This window comes from Falco punctatus (genome assembly GCF_963210335.1).
Source record: "Falco punctatus genome assembly, chromosome: 7".
Taxonomy (NCBI): domain Eukaryota; kingdom Metazoa; phylum Chordata; class Aves; order Falconiformes; family Falconidae; genus Falco; species Falco punctatus.
In genome coordinates this window covers 72,064,410-72,077,418 of record NC_137587.1, presented here as the reverse complement: position 1 = coordinate 72,077,418, position 13,009 = coordinate 72,064,410, and the positions used below count along the sequence as shown (strand labels likewise).

The window sequence follows — 13,009 nt, the reverse complement described above, 5'->3', positions numbered from 1 at the left end:
GAGAAAATAAGAAGGGAAGGCAACTGAAGGGAGCCCCTGCTACATTCAGCTCAGTGCAACCTGGGAAAGCTTTGGGCAGCCTATCCCCCATCTCTGTCTGCTTTTCATTATTATTTTTATAGCCAGAAATGAGAACTTTATTGGCTTTATTCCTCTCCTGTCAGATGCCCAGTCAACATCTGGTAATACAGCAGTTCCCAGAAAGTGCTGACCTAGTGAGACCCAGTGGAGCAGGAGGTGTGGAGGAAGGTCTCCACCCTCCTCCTATCCCTGACAGTCCTTTCCATTGTCTTGCCAGCCAAAGTAGGATGTGTACCCCACCTCAACCTTGCTACCATAGGGGCTCCTGTGGTTGGAAGGCACCTGTGAAAACATGGAGAATAGGGGCAGGAGGAGCTAAGCGGGAGACAGGGAGGGCATCCTGAAAACTGCTCCTGGATCCACAGAACCGATAGTGAGGGGCTGCATCCTTTCCCAGGGCTGGGGTAGGCCACTGCATGGGGAGGAGGTTTGACAAATAGCTCAGAGAGGAGCTGTGGACCATGTGCAGCGCCTGGCTAGTGTAAGAGGGACACACATGGCAGGGTGGAGGAGCTCAGCTCTCCCTCCTCCCATATGCCTTTGTGGGATTTGCACAGCACTCAGAACTTATGCATAGAAATTTAGGGATCCTTCCTGAATGGTTTTTGATAGTTTCCTGCAGGTTAGAGGATTTTAAGATCTAGCAGAAGATTGAATAGAGGAACGCATTTTTATTTACTTTTGTGCATATCGAACTCATAACAAAATTCAGGTGTAACAAGCCAGAGGCAAGTTCTGTTCTATTTGGAGATTAGCCTGTGCACAGCTGCTCCAGCAGGTCCAACAGGTTCCCTGTCAGATCCCTGGGCTCCCACAGTGGATCTCTTGAGCCCCCTTTCCCACACAATCCAGCCCTGACTTCTCCCTCAGGTGTGGGTGGCTTGGTTTGTGGTGATTTTTGGTACCTGCCTTTCCACATCCTGGGGTTTCTTTGCTCCCTACCTCCTAGATTCAAGCTCCAGCCAGTCGGTCAGGGCAGTTCCTCCCTCTTCTCTGCTGGAGGCTTCTCCCCACATTTTGGTCTTTTGCTGACCGCCTCCATGGGATGTTCCCTCCTGTTCCTGCAGCACTCTTGCCCCTCGGGTTGCTCTCCTCCCCCAGACCGGCTGCTGCCCTGCTCTGTTATATGCTCTTCTGCCCACACATCCTCCTGGGGCTCTGCGGCCCCTCTGACCCAGGACAGTGTCTAACCAAGGCCACTCTGTGGCTTCAGCAGTTTTTATCACCTAGGGCCGGAGGGGCCTTTGCACTTTGGTGCCCATGAAGAGAGCAGAGCGGGTTCCCCCCTCCTCCTGCCCAGAAGCAGAACTCCTGGGGGAGCAGGCAGCCAGGGCAGATGGGGTACAGCTCTGTCCTGGTGCCTCAGCCCAGCTGGGCCAGCTGCCCTCTTGGTCTTGGCTACTCTCCTTGGAGTAGGAAGCCCTGCCATGTAGTCCTCAGCGATATGGGGGGGCTGCAGCCTGGTCCCATCCTGGCCATTTTTGGAGCATGCAGTCTTCTCAAGCGCCCCGTCAGGTCCCCAAAGCTGGGTGTCTTTGGTTGTCCTCAGCTCCAAATCCGCAGTGAGAGATCATTTAGAGCAAGGGTCCTGGCTGAACTGCCTAATCAGATGCCCACTGATGTGAGCAAATGCCACCAGTGGGAGCTGAGGCATCATAATCCAGCCCATAATGCTCCTTTAAAGACATTTCAGCAGCTCAATTAAGTTTCCACTTGTGTGTTTTCTTTTTCCCCCCTTTGCTTTCATGGTCATTTAAAACAAATAAAGTGAGCAGAACATGGCAGCGTGATAACCACCATTTAATTCCCTTCCCACGGGTCTCCAGATTATTTGGCGATTCAGCGGCAGCAGGGGGAACATTTACGGAAAGGGAGGCGGGAGCTTCCCACAGGGACGACAGCTCACAAACCTGGGCCCCCGAGCATCCCAGAGGAAATACGTGCCTCGGGTTTTCCCTGTAAATGCCATGGATATGGTGAATGCAGCCCAGAGTCCAGGCCTTGGAACAGAAGCAGCCACCCGCTCCCCCACTTTTGTGGCATCCCTGTTCTCATTGCATGTCTCACTGCCCTCGTTGTTCTCGCATTGTGAAGTGTGGACGAAGACCAATGTTCAGGATACATTTCACGCTTCTGTGCAAACACAATATGAGATGAAGAATTCATACCCTTAGACAAGGAGACGAGAGTGTATTTTCTCATAATAAGGAAAAGCAGCCAGATCGGAGCCTGCCAATTCTCTTCAATGCTCCCTGCTTCCCGGGGAATTTCAAACAAGCCTATGCTTTTAAACCAGCCAAGAGAACTACTTTATTATTTTTTAAAAAAAACAACACAAATCCTTTTGCTTCTTTTTTGCATTATTCTCCCAACCTCTGTCTTGTTAGGTGACTTTTCCAGCTCTCCCGCATTTGATCTGCTGGGACTGCAGTGGTGGCGAAGGAAAATACCATGTGTTTTATGCGTTTGTGAACAATTAATAGTGGTACCCGCGTTTCACTGCAAGAGCATGTAAAACGCACCCCAGGAGGGGAAAAAATAACAACCAAGCAGACTGTTAAGCAGTCCGGAGCTTTTGCTGTCCTGTAGGAAAACACAGTGTGGGGTTTTGCTTATTCATCAGCAGCAGTAAATAACGGGTGCTCACCTTGAGCTCTCCTTCAGCCACTTCTCCCCAGCCTCTGTGCTGGCAAAGAAAGGAAATATTTACTGTAGTTTGGATGACAAATTACGTTTTTGTAGCTGTTCAAATTGTAGCTTTTGTTTCCCCCCAAAAGCTCTGTTTTCATAGCTTTGGCTTTGTCTTCCCCAGCATCGAAAGCCCCTGCCTGGAGTGCATTCTGCCAGCCTGACACTGAAGAGGAGCCCTGAACCATGTGCCTGAACCTGTCAACCCCACTTCAGAGCCACGCATTGTGTATGCAGGTGGTTTGGCCAGGGAAGGACACATAATGCACGCTAGTCATTTAATAAATTTATAATCTAATCTCTCAGAACAACATCGTCAGCAGTTGCTCTTACCCCTTGTGCCATACACCAGACGCGTTTCCATCCCTGTGCCCGTGCCAGGAGGAGGTACTAGCTCACCCAGCACCAGGGTAGATGGCTGCGAATTCCCTTCAGCAAAGGCTAGCAGCACCGGCTCCCCCGTGCTGCCTGCCCTGCGCCTCTGCCTGCCCTGGCGAGACAGGACCCATGTCTTAAAGACTGTCTGTCCTGTGGGTCCCTGGAGCCCGTGGCTTCTTCACCAGGGTCAGACCTGAGAGTGTCCACCTGACAGCTCCAGCTGTACTGGGAGGCTCCAGCTTGTGCCTCGCCGTCGAAAGTTCACGGCATCCCTTCTTTTCATCCAGACATCAAGGTTTTCTGTCGATCTCACTCAAGATGAGTCTGAGCCTGGAGGCACAGAGGTTACAGAGCTTTTTTCCCCCCAACCATCTGCAATCAAGAGTCATCCTGTCTTGTATATGCAGGCTGGGCATCGTGAAGTGGAGACAGCTGTGTGCCTTGGACGTCCTGACAAGCCATGAGTGGCCAGGACCTGCTGAAGCACGTTGACCAGGAGAGCTGCAGATACTGAATTCCTAAAACCTGTGCTTTACCTAGCACCTTCATAAAGTTCCCAGAATTAAAATGATTCAGGAAACACATTTTTAGACTGTCAGTGCGATGCATTCGTCACTCCCCTGAATATGCACCAGATTGTTAATGCTCCAGGCCAAATACCATGTCTTTTTTAATGCCTACAAAATGTGGTGCGTGTTGCTGGCTTTATATTTATAATAATTATAAAAGTAACGGGAGTAGCTGCATTCCTATAGGCTAGAAATGGCAAGGCACAGACAAAAAAAATGATTCATTGTTGCAATTAATGCTTGAGCTTGCACCTGTGATTAATTAGTCTGGTGATAGCGGTATGCAAAAGATCAGGGTGAGAATTAATAGGGATACAAGTGCTGACTCTTAAGATGGTTAGACTACTGTTTAGTGCTCCTTCCTTGGGTTGCCTCTGCCCGTTTAGTTAAAGGCAATGGCACAGGCTTGCTATGCAATGATAGACCCATAGGCAGGTGGTATGGAATATTTATATAGCAGTGTTCAATAGAAAATTTCAAAATTAAATTCCCATTCAGGTCTCTAAATATAATTTTGAAATGTCAGAGATGCTAAGAAGAATGCTGGCACCGGATGAGATTGCTGTCAGGAAGAGGCAATAGCGTGCCAGATTTATACTGGTCTAAAGACGCAGGTGACTTTTCAGCGATTGTGTTTAAGGGAGCCGAAGTGCTCTGATGGACATACTTCATCTGGTGGGAGGCAGCGAAACCCACAGCAACAGGTGCTATGGATCTGTCACCTGTAGGTGTCCGTGGCTGATGCCTGCAGGCAGCAGGCTTGGATGAAAGCTGTTCTCGCCGTGCCCGGCGGGGTGGGCAAGCACCGGGGCGTAGGCCTGATGGCTACAGGGGAGCGGGGCCGGACTTGCGGGGCTTTAAGCAGAACCTAGTATGTCGTTCCCTGTGATGATGCTTCCCCCCATCCACAGCCTGGCACACTGTGAACGACATCAGCATACAAATGTCACTGCCATGCTTCCTTCCCAGAGATACCACTGAGTGTGAATGAGAAGGGCGAGGGTACGGAGAAGAGGGCATTGGCAAACGCAGCCTGATCAGATGCTGATGGAGGGAAGAAGGACGAGAGGTGTTCCGCTGCCTGGGGGAAAGCTCTCTGTGGAAAGGGCTTTAGCACCTTTCCTGGAGCATCGCGTCAGCAGCCAGGCTGCAGTTTGCCTCTCTCAAATCAACTTCTGCTGACTTTCATCTCACAAGGTATTTCTCTCTTCTCCCCCCATCCTCCTCTTCCTCCAAGCATACCCCTCGGTGAGGGACAACTTAGCTCTTTTTTAACAGGTGACTTTGATGAGTGAGATGGAGCAGGGGCAACTCCCAAGAGCCTCCAAGGTCCCTTGAAGCAGAAACTACTTTGAAGCACTAACCTTTTAAGGTGAGCCCTGTTGGCAAAGTTCCTCCTCCAGGTTTTATCCATTACTCCTTCTGCCAGCTCATTATCTTTCCCTTCTGCATATTTGTGCCTCCCACCACCCCAATTCATTTTCCCCAGTTGCAGCAGCTATTGACTGGTTTATATAGATGGGGTTTAACCAGTCCTCCCCCCCGGTTGCTCCTGAATCGCTGACAAGGCTGATTTGTCTGTTCACACATCCATCTGAAAGCACATGCAAAGTTATATCTTGGCTGACTTTTAATTGTTAGGAGCTGCAACCCCAATGTCTTTGTAAATAAAATAGTTTAATCTCATGGGGCATGCCTGGTGGAGAGAGTCGAGTAAATACATCAATATGTAAATAGATCCACAAGAGGAGGATGAACTGGGACTTTGCAAAACTGATAAAGCATCTTAGGAGACACGTTGTCACTACACTTCTTGCATATTCTGATGAAGCAGACAGTAATGCTGGATCTCAGTCCTGGGTTGCAGGAGAGGAAGAGAGGGAGGGAGGTGTGGGCACAAGCACACCGTGACTGAAATTCTTGTATGGATTGATTTGACTTAAATATATTCCAAAGGCTGGTCTAATTGCTAGTTTAGTCTCAGGCTTTGATTTTCCTGTTGCTTTCACATCTCTGCTTCTGATTCTTTCCTGCATTTCAAGCAGCCTGAGCAGGGGCAGCGTCCAGACCAAGCTGAACCTCTGCTAGACTGAAAGAGACAATAGCTGTCCTTGCTGAACCCTTCCACAAAGCGTTTGCAGCAAAGTGGGCATGAGTTAAAGGCACTGAAGGTCAGACTTCTGCTGGCTGGATGTTTTGCCTGTGTAACAGCACCGGGGGTTATTTTGGAAAACAAAGCCTGAAGCTTTTGGGACACTTTGTTCATGATGGTTCTGTGCTGATGTGACCCTCACCAGCAAACTTCTTAGTGAATGGAGGGAGACCAGTTACACGAAGCACGAACAGGAGGAGGTTTGCTGATGCTGGCACATGTCCTGCAGGCTCCTGCCTGCTGCAGGACTGTCTCTGTAGGCGACAGCCCTTACTTTTCCCTGCTGCATGCCACGTGCCGCAGTGCCCACCCGCGGGAGACGCCGCTCGGCAGCAGCACCGCTGCACTTGCACCACACAGGTGGAAGTACTGGGGGTTCGTTCAGAACCCGCAGCTCCACCTGGCACGTGTCAGGCAAGAGGAGACCTGTCGCCCACCTCAGACACCGAGCGTTTCTCTGCTGGTTCCCAGGACAAGGAGAGGAGGAGAAACCTCCCACTGCACTGTCTGGGCGCTGCCTCCCTTTCTGTGCGTGGAGCTCCAGCCCTTGTTTTGCAGCACGCCACATGCAATTTTATCACCTTCAACAATGAAATCTGTCACCTTCAAGCTGCTTTATTGTAATCTGGGGACTTTTGCCCTGTCCGCTGTAACCCGGCGCGGGGCTCCTGCCACACAGCACTGCATTCCTCCCCACGCCATCGCTAACATCTATCGATCAGGCTCCGCGCTGCAACCAGCACTGTTAACTTTAGGGACCACATTTGTACTTGTTTTCTCACCGGGACCAGATCGTTAATTGATCTTCCTTCCTTCCCTTTGCCTTCCTTATGTCTCGTGTCCATCTCAATCACCTGCTGGTGGCTTCACCTCCCCTCCCAGCCCCCCTCCGATTTGGAGAATAAAGCCAATGAGACATGCATTACTGCCAGTATTCAGGAGGTGATCTGGTATTTTAAAGAAGTGTGAATACATGTTTTAAATGTTGATACTTTCATGTTGGGTCCGCTATAAAAATACATGTCTGAGTCAGATTAACTCGTGTATCTTCTCTTTGGGAAAGCAATTTAATAGTGAACTCAGGGAACAGTGCCCCTTCAGCAGACGTGGCTTGGATGTCACAGCTCTTGGAGTGTGTTGTTGTGGGCAGCTTTTTTCTAGGCAGTTTGGGAACCCTCGTGTGGCAGGATGAGATACATTGACTTTCTTAATCTGCTTTTATTATGTGCTAAAATCAGAATACTTTTGCTTGCTGCTTTTCTGTAGCTCCTACTGTAGAAGTGTTTTTGTTTTAGGGGATAAGCAGTTTCAACTGAAATGCAGTTACGTACATTTGCATACACATTTGTGTGGGCTAATTAAAAACTCACCATCAGAGCTGCTTTTCTGCTAACAAGCGCTCTACAGCAAAATGGTTGTAACTTTTTGGAATCGTCTGCTTTGGTGCAGAAATCTGAATGTTTTTGGTCAGATCTTTGGGGTTTAGATTTCCAATGAATAATCAACATTCGCAACAAAAGATTTAAAGGAAGAAAGTTGTTCATTGAAGTTTCTCCGCAGGAAAAAAACTATAATATGTATTAGTAAATATAAAGAGGCTTATGTCTTGAGTTTCATCATGCCGCAGCTTATAACAGTCCTTCAGAAGCTTGAAGCAGGGTATTTTTTTTTTTTCATTAAACAAAATGTTGTGTCCCCCCTGCTGCATTTATTACAGGCAGCATATTGGAAGGTGCCTGTGCCCAGCAGTTCTGGCCTGGGGGGCTGCTCTCACCCGTCTCTGTCAATGCCGTAAGTTATTTCATAAGCGATGGAAATACTTATTTCAAAAGTGGATGCAAAAGGGGTGACAGCAACATCAGAGGTGTGAGGAACAGCAAAGGGGGAAGCACATTTTCTTGGTGGCTCTTTTATACATCTGCCTCCTGAGCTTCTAAGCAGGGAGGGGGCAACTTGGGAGAGGTTCCTGGTGATTAAGCCTGTAGTTGATGATGGGTGCAGCTCTTCCCCCCCTGCCCCTGGTCTCCCTCTAGCCAGTGGTCTTAAACCCAACCTGTGAGAAGTCCCCCCTCTCTGTCAGCTGCCTCTGTGCAGTTGCTTACGCACTTGGACATTTTAGGAAATTCTGGTGGTCTCTAGGGCTGGGAACACAAGGATTTCCAGCACCACCAGCAAGGAGCTGGGGGGAAACGTTGCACTGTGTCCCTTCAATTGTTGGATTTGCCAGAAGTGGGACTTGCCGGCCAGCGCTCCAAAGCATTGCTTCAGCAGCCAGGCAGACATGGAATAAAGAAATACTTCAGTCATGTTTTCATTCCCCGTGGCCAAGTTCCAGTATCCAAAAAGGGATTACGAGAAGTGAAATGCAGTTGAGTTTTCCTCTGCTGACCTTCAGCAGCTGCTGTGCCAGCCCTGGGTCCCTGGAGAGCTCTGGGGATGCACCTCCGTCCTGACGTGTCAGTCTGATATTCCGGCTTTAAGCCTGTCCTAAGCTGAGATGGCCAGCTAACCTACCCAGCTGCAGATGTTCTGTGATAAACTGATGCAAACCTTTCCTCCAGCACATACGAATATGTTTTGCAAAGCAAAAATAAGCAGTAATGCAAATATCATACTCTTCTTTTTCTTTTTCTTTTTTTTTTTCTTCTTTTCCCCCTTGTCTTTTTTCCCCCTTTGCTTCAGGAAAGCAGGAAGAGGCGAGAAAGGATTGACACTTTATCCCACTGAGGGCTTTTTCTAAGATGCCTGCTGGGAACACTCACTGTGTTTCTCTTTAGGTAGTAGCTCTTTTGATTTTCTCACTGCCTTGCAAGTCACACTGAGGTGCCTGGAGAGGGATTTGCTGATTGCTTATGAAATCCATTCTCCCTTGAGGATCTGCTCTTTCCATCTTGATAAACTTTTAATTCTTGCTTTCTAATAACACTGAGGGACTGTGCTTTATGCCTGTATGAGGGTTTTGTGATTGATGTTCATCTGTGCTTGCGGGAGACCAATAACCTCATTTTGGTTTTGACAGAACATCAGGACAAGCACCCTGTATCCTTCTCCCTGCTTGTTCGTGTATAAATGAAAGAGAAAGTAAAGCGGACATAATCTGTCCAGATCTGTCAGCTGGGCTCACTTGTACTCTCTCACTGTATTGCTAAACTTCTGACACTGTTTCTGTCCAGCGTGGCATATAGGCACGTGTTTAAAGAACATGGTTAGCTTATTTTTGGTATCATTCTGTTATCTTGTTTTTATTCTTGGTTCTGTACACTAACATCTGGGATATTTGGAAGTAGCTCTGTAACTTGGCATGGGAATAGATTACTTAAATATTACCTCACAGAGTCAATGTAAATTTATAGCAGATAAGACTTGGACCCCAGATGCCATTTTTAACCCATTACTGTCTTTTTTCCAATTCCATTTCCTCTGCTCTTTCAGATCTATTTCCAGCAGTTTTGAGATGAACGTGACTCCTGTTCTGTGCTTAGATCAACCTCATCTGTGATACTTGAACAGTTTCTACAGGGCCAGCAGAGAGATCTTGCGCTTATGCACATGCACACACCAACAGGTAGCCACCACCGGTGAAGGATTCATCAGTGTAAGAAATCCTGGAGCAAAAATGCCTGCAGTGATGAATTCATAGAAAATACACAAAATACTGTATACCCAGATAGCCAGGTCATATCATTCACCAAACTGTGACACTGTTCTCATAGTGTAAATGTAATTTTCCTTTAAAAATCCATTTTTTTCCTTAGGAGAAAGGGCGTGTAGAACACCTGTACTGAAAGGGAGAAGGTCGAAGAGCCCATGAGCTTGCCCTGCTTCCGGTGGTATTATGCAGATTCTAAACACAGGTTTGTTTTTTTCTTACATATGTATATTTTTCCTCTCTGATTTTTCGCTTTGAAATACCAGCTTAAGTTCTCAATGAAGAACAGCTGAGAGATCAGGAAAATGGCTTAAGACTTCAGCGGGCTGTAAGCTATTTGGATTTAAAATAGTGCCTGGGAGAGAGCTTTTTGCACCACCTTGCTAGACAATCCTCCTTCTGTCACCATCTGAGGTTGCCGTCCTTTGTTCGTCATGATGTTGCCATCCCTCTAACTCTCCAGAGCCTTCAAGGAAAGGAAACGAAGGATGAATGAGACTTCTTTTTCTTTTTTAAATCCTCCCAAGTCCTTTAAAAAAACCCAACCCTTACAGGCCATCTGCCTTTGCTTTAGTTGTGCTTCTTGGCTTTGTTTCTTCATCATTTCCCCCTCCTTGCCCCTTTGCTGGGCACCATTGAGCACTTGGAGAGAGGTGTGCAGCGACAGCTCAGCATCCCTGCTCTCAGCTACAGCACTTGGAGCATCGGAGCCTGCTCGTCTGCCTACAGCCAGAGCCATCTCTGCTGCCCAAAGAGTCTTTTATTCCCTCTCCCAGGATCTGCAAAAGCAAAGCTGTGGCTGCTCTGCCAGGGAGCGAGGCTGAGCCAGGCGGGCACCCCGCTGCTTGCCCCTGCTGCGGCCAGCGAAGGCGGGCAGGTGGGGGCAGGTGGGGGCTCGCTGCCTGCTGCATGCAGGGCCTCCCGTGGCTCCTTCGCGCCCGCCGGGCAGGCAGGTGGCATGGGGAGGGTCCCATCACGCTCGGATTCCCACTTACTCCCTCTGCAGAGGTAGAGACAGGCGGGGGGAGCGCAGGGGTGTCCTGCGGTAGGGGCTGACAGCCCATCCTTTCGCTTTTGGTGTGCAGCAGATGGAGGAGAGAGCTTTGGCAAAGGGACGGCTCCCGGACGGGCTCAGCGCCGCACGCCGGCACAGGAGAGGTGGCTGAGAGGCCTCAGCACCTTTTTGTGATAAACCTGGGGTCTGTGAGCAGGACCCCTGAGCCACCCTTCGCTGCAGCTCACCTTTTGCAGCCTGCCAAGGGGTATCTGCCCACAGGACAGGGCAGGCATGGCTTCTGGGGCCTTTCTAAAGCCATTTTTGTTCAGAAATCCCTGTTGTTGTTGTTTTTGCTGACCTAAGCGGGCTGTATCTTTTCCAAACGTTTCTGATGTTTTTCACAGAGTAATCTATTAATGTCGCAGACAAGGATTCTGCTGACTTCAGTTTGGCTTCTGTTTCCCATTGGACGGGCTCCTCTTTATGGGGGAATGCCTCAAGCCAAAAAGAGAGGAAAAAAACCCCAGCCCCTGAGCTAACTGAAAACAGGCCCAAAGGGAAGCGCTTTCCAGCCGCATTGCCTCTCGCTGGCTGGCTTCTGTTCTGTGCTTGGGGATGTGCCAGACTTCAGTGCCTCCGTGCTTTTGATTCTTGTTTATCCCCAGCAACATGATTGTCTATAATTATATATAATCTCTCCCTTGTTTACTCTTCTTCCTCCAGGTCTGAGCGCAAGCTCAATGGCAACTCTTTGGTCTGCCAAGGCTCCAGCTCCAAACTGCTTCTCGGCATCCTCCACCTTCTTTTTCAAAATAACAAAGACATTTGATTTCCTCCCACCCCTTCTCCGTGCGCCCCTGCGCTCTCCCCCTCCCCCTCGCTGGCACTGGGGTTATTTATACAGAATGTGGAAACAATTTGCAGGAAAGCGAACAATGTAAGCTGGAGTGAGGGAAGGGAGACAAGTTTATTGTGCACACTTACAGCCCCAGAAACGAAACACTGCGTTTGGGGGGAGAAGAGAGAGTGGACTGTTTTCCTTTCTTTCTGCTCCTCTCTTTCCACATCTCGCTGAACCGCTTTCCATCTTGCCAGAGTCGGGTCCAAACCAGAGCAACCAGATCTGACTGCGTGATTTGGAGGAAGTTCAGGTTGGATCCCTCCCTGCATCACAGCTTGATGAGGCAGTATCTGTGTACTTAATCCTCTCGGAGGTTTTGCTCTCGGATCATTTCTGCTCCTGGATTAGCATTAATGAAGAGCACGTGTGCTGGAGAGGTCCTGATCCAGGCCCTGAGAGCCGCGGCATTGCTAAAGGCACTGTTTTCTGCCTGGGTGTTATACCTAGGTATTCTGAGGAACAGTTCGGCTGAAAGAGAATATTCCTTGGGAGTGAAGGAGACCTCACCCACTTAGCATTGCATTTTCAGAACATCCCAGCACCTTGCCAGCACCAATGTGAGTGTCTTTGTAAATCAAGCCGTTCGCTTTAGTGCCCACCGAAGAGCTGAGCTCTGCTGGAGCTTTGGCAGCGTGCAGGGTGTAAATCAGGGGAAGCTGAACGGCCATTTGGTTTGGTACTGTTGGGCAGGTCTGAAGTCTTCAGATCTCACTCTGCACTGGGCTCGGTTACAATGGAGTCCTCAGAAAGAAGTAGTCCAATCCCACACATCTTTTGGGGAAGGGATATTGGTGTTGCAGAGGCAAGGAAATGTTGCATGTGCGAGCGGAGTGGCTGCCTTGGCAAACTCCTCCCGTCCCGGGAGCCTGCATCCTCCTTTCTCAACAGCCTCGAGACTTGGGGCGTGATCTGTGCCAGTTGTGCTGAGCTGGGAGGGCAGGGCCAGGGAGCTGCCAAGTGGGACATCATGTTCCTCTCCAAACCAGCAAATTTCCGGCCACGGACTGGTGCAGCGGCTAAGCTGTGACCTGATGGCACAGAGGGACAGTTAGAAGGAACCTGTGGTGGGCTGCTCCTCCCTCCCTGAGATCTTGCATCCTCTCCACCTTCCAGTACTTACTGCTCCTTCTCAGTCTTTCTCTGTACACAAAGTGTGAACTTTCAGCGTATGTTTGTTGTGTAAAGTGCCACATCTGCCCTGCCACACAGAATGGCAAGTGTCTGCAGACAGGCTGACCCCCCTAAAGCTGACGGCACAGCACAGAGGCTGTTCCAAATGCTGCTGCCCCCCTCCCCCCACTTTAGCCAGCGCTTGGCCTGAATTAACAACTCCAGGTGTACAATGCAGAGGGGGCTGGAACAAAGATACTTTGGCCACCGATGTTTTCTGGTCCTAATTTTCACTAACACTCAAGAAGGGCCCACAACAGCGATCATTTCTGTTTTCTCTTCCAAGCCAGGCTCTGGCGCTGTGGACTGGAAGCCTGCAGCTGGGAGCAGAGTGTGTGCCACAGCCTGCGGATCCGCGGCGGCAGCAGCAGCGCCCAGGCACGGCAGCACAGTGGCTGTGGCCCGACGGCCACGGGGCCCACAG

At 49.5% G+C, this 13,009-nt stretch overlaps 1 protein-coding gene across 1 annotated transcript in view; it reads left to right on the top strand.

Moving 5' to 3' along the window:
- The window catches only part of LOC308067039 (uncharacterized protein), a 62,141-nt gene that overhangs the window by 31,089 nt on the left and 18,043 nt on the right, over positions 1-13,009 (top strand). The window contains exon 1 of the mRNA XM_080395203.1: positions 1-13,009. This exon is cut by the window's left edge and continues 31,089 nt beyond it. The gene's annotated coding sequence lies outside the window, so the exon portion shown is untranslated.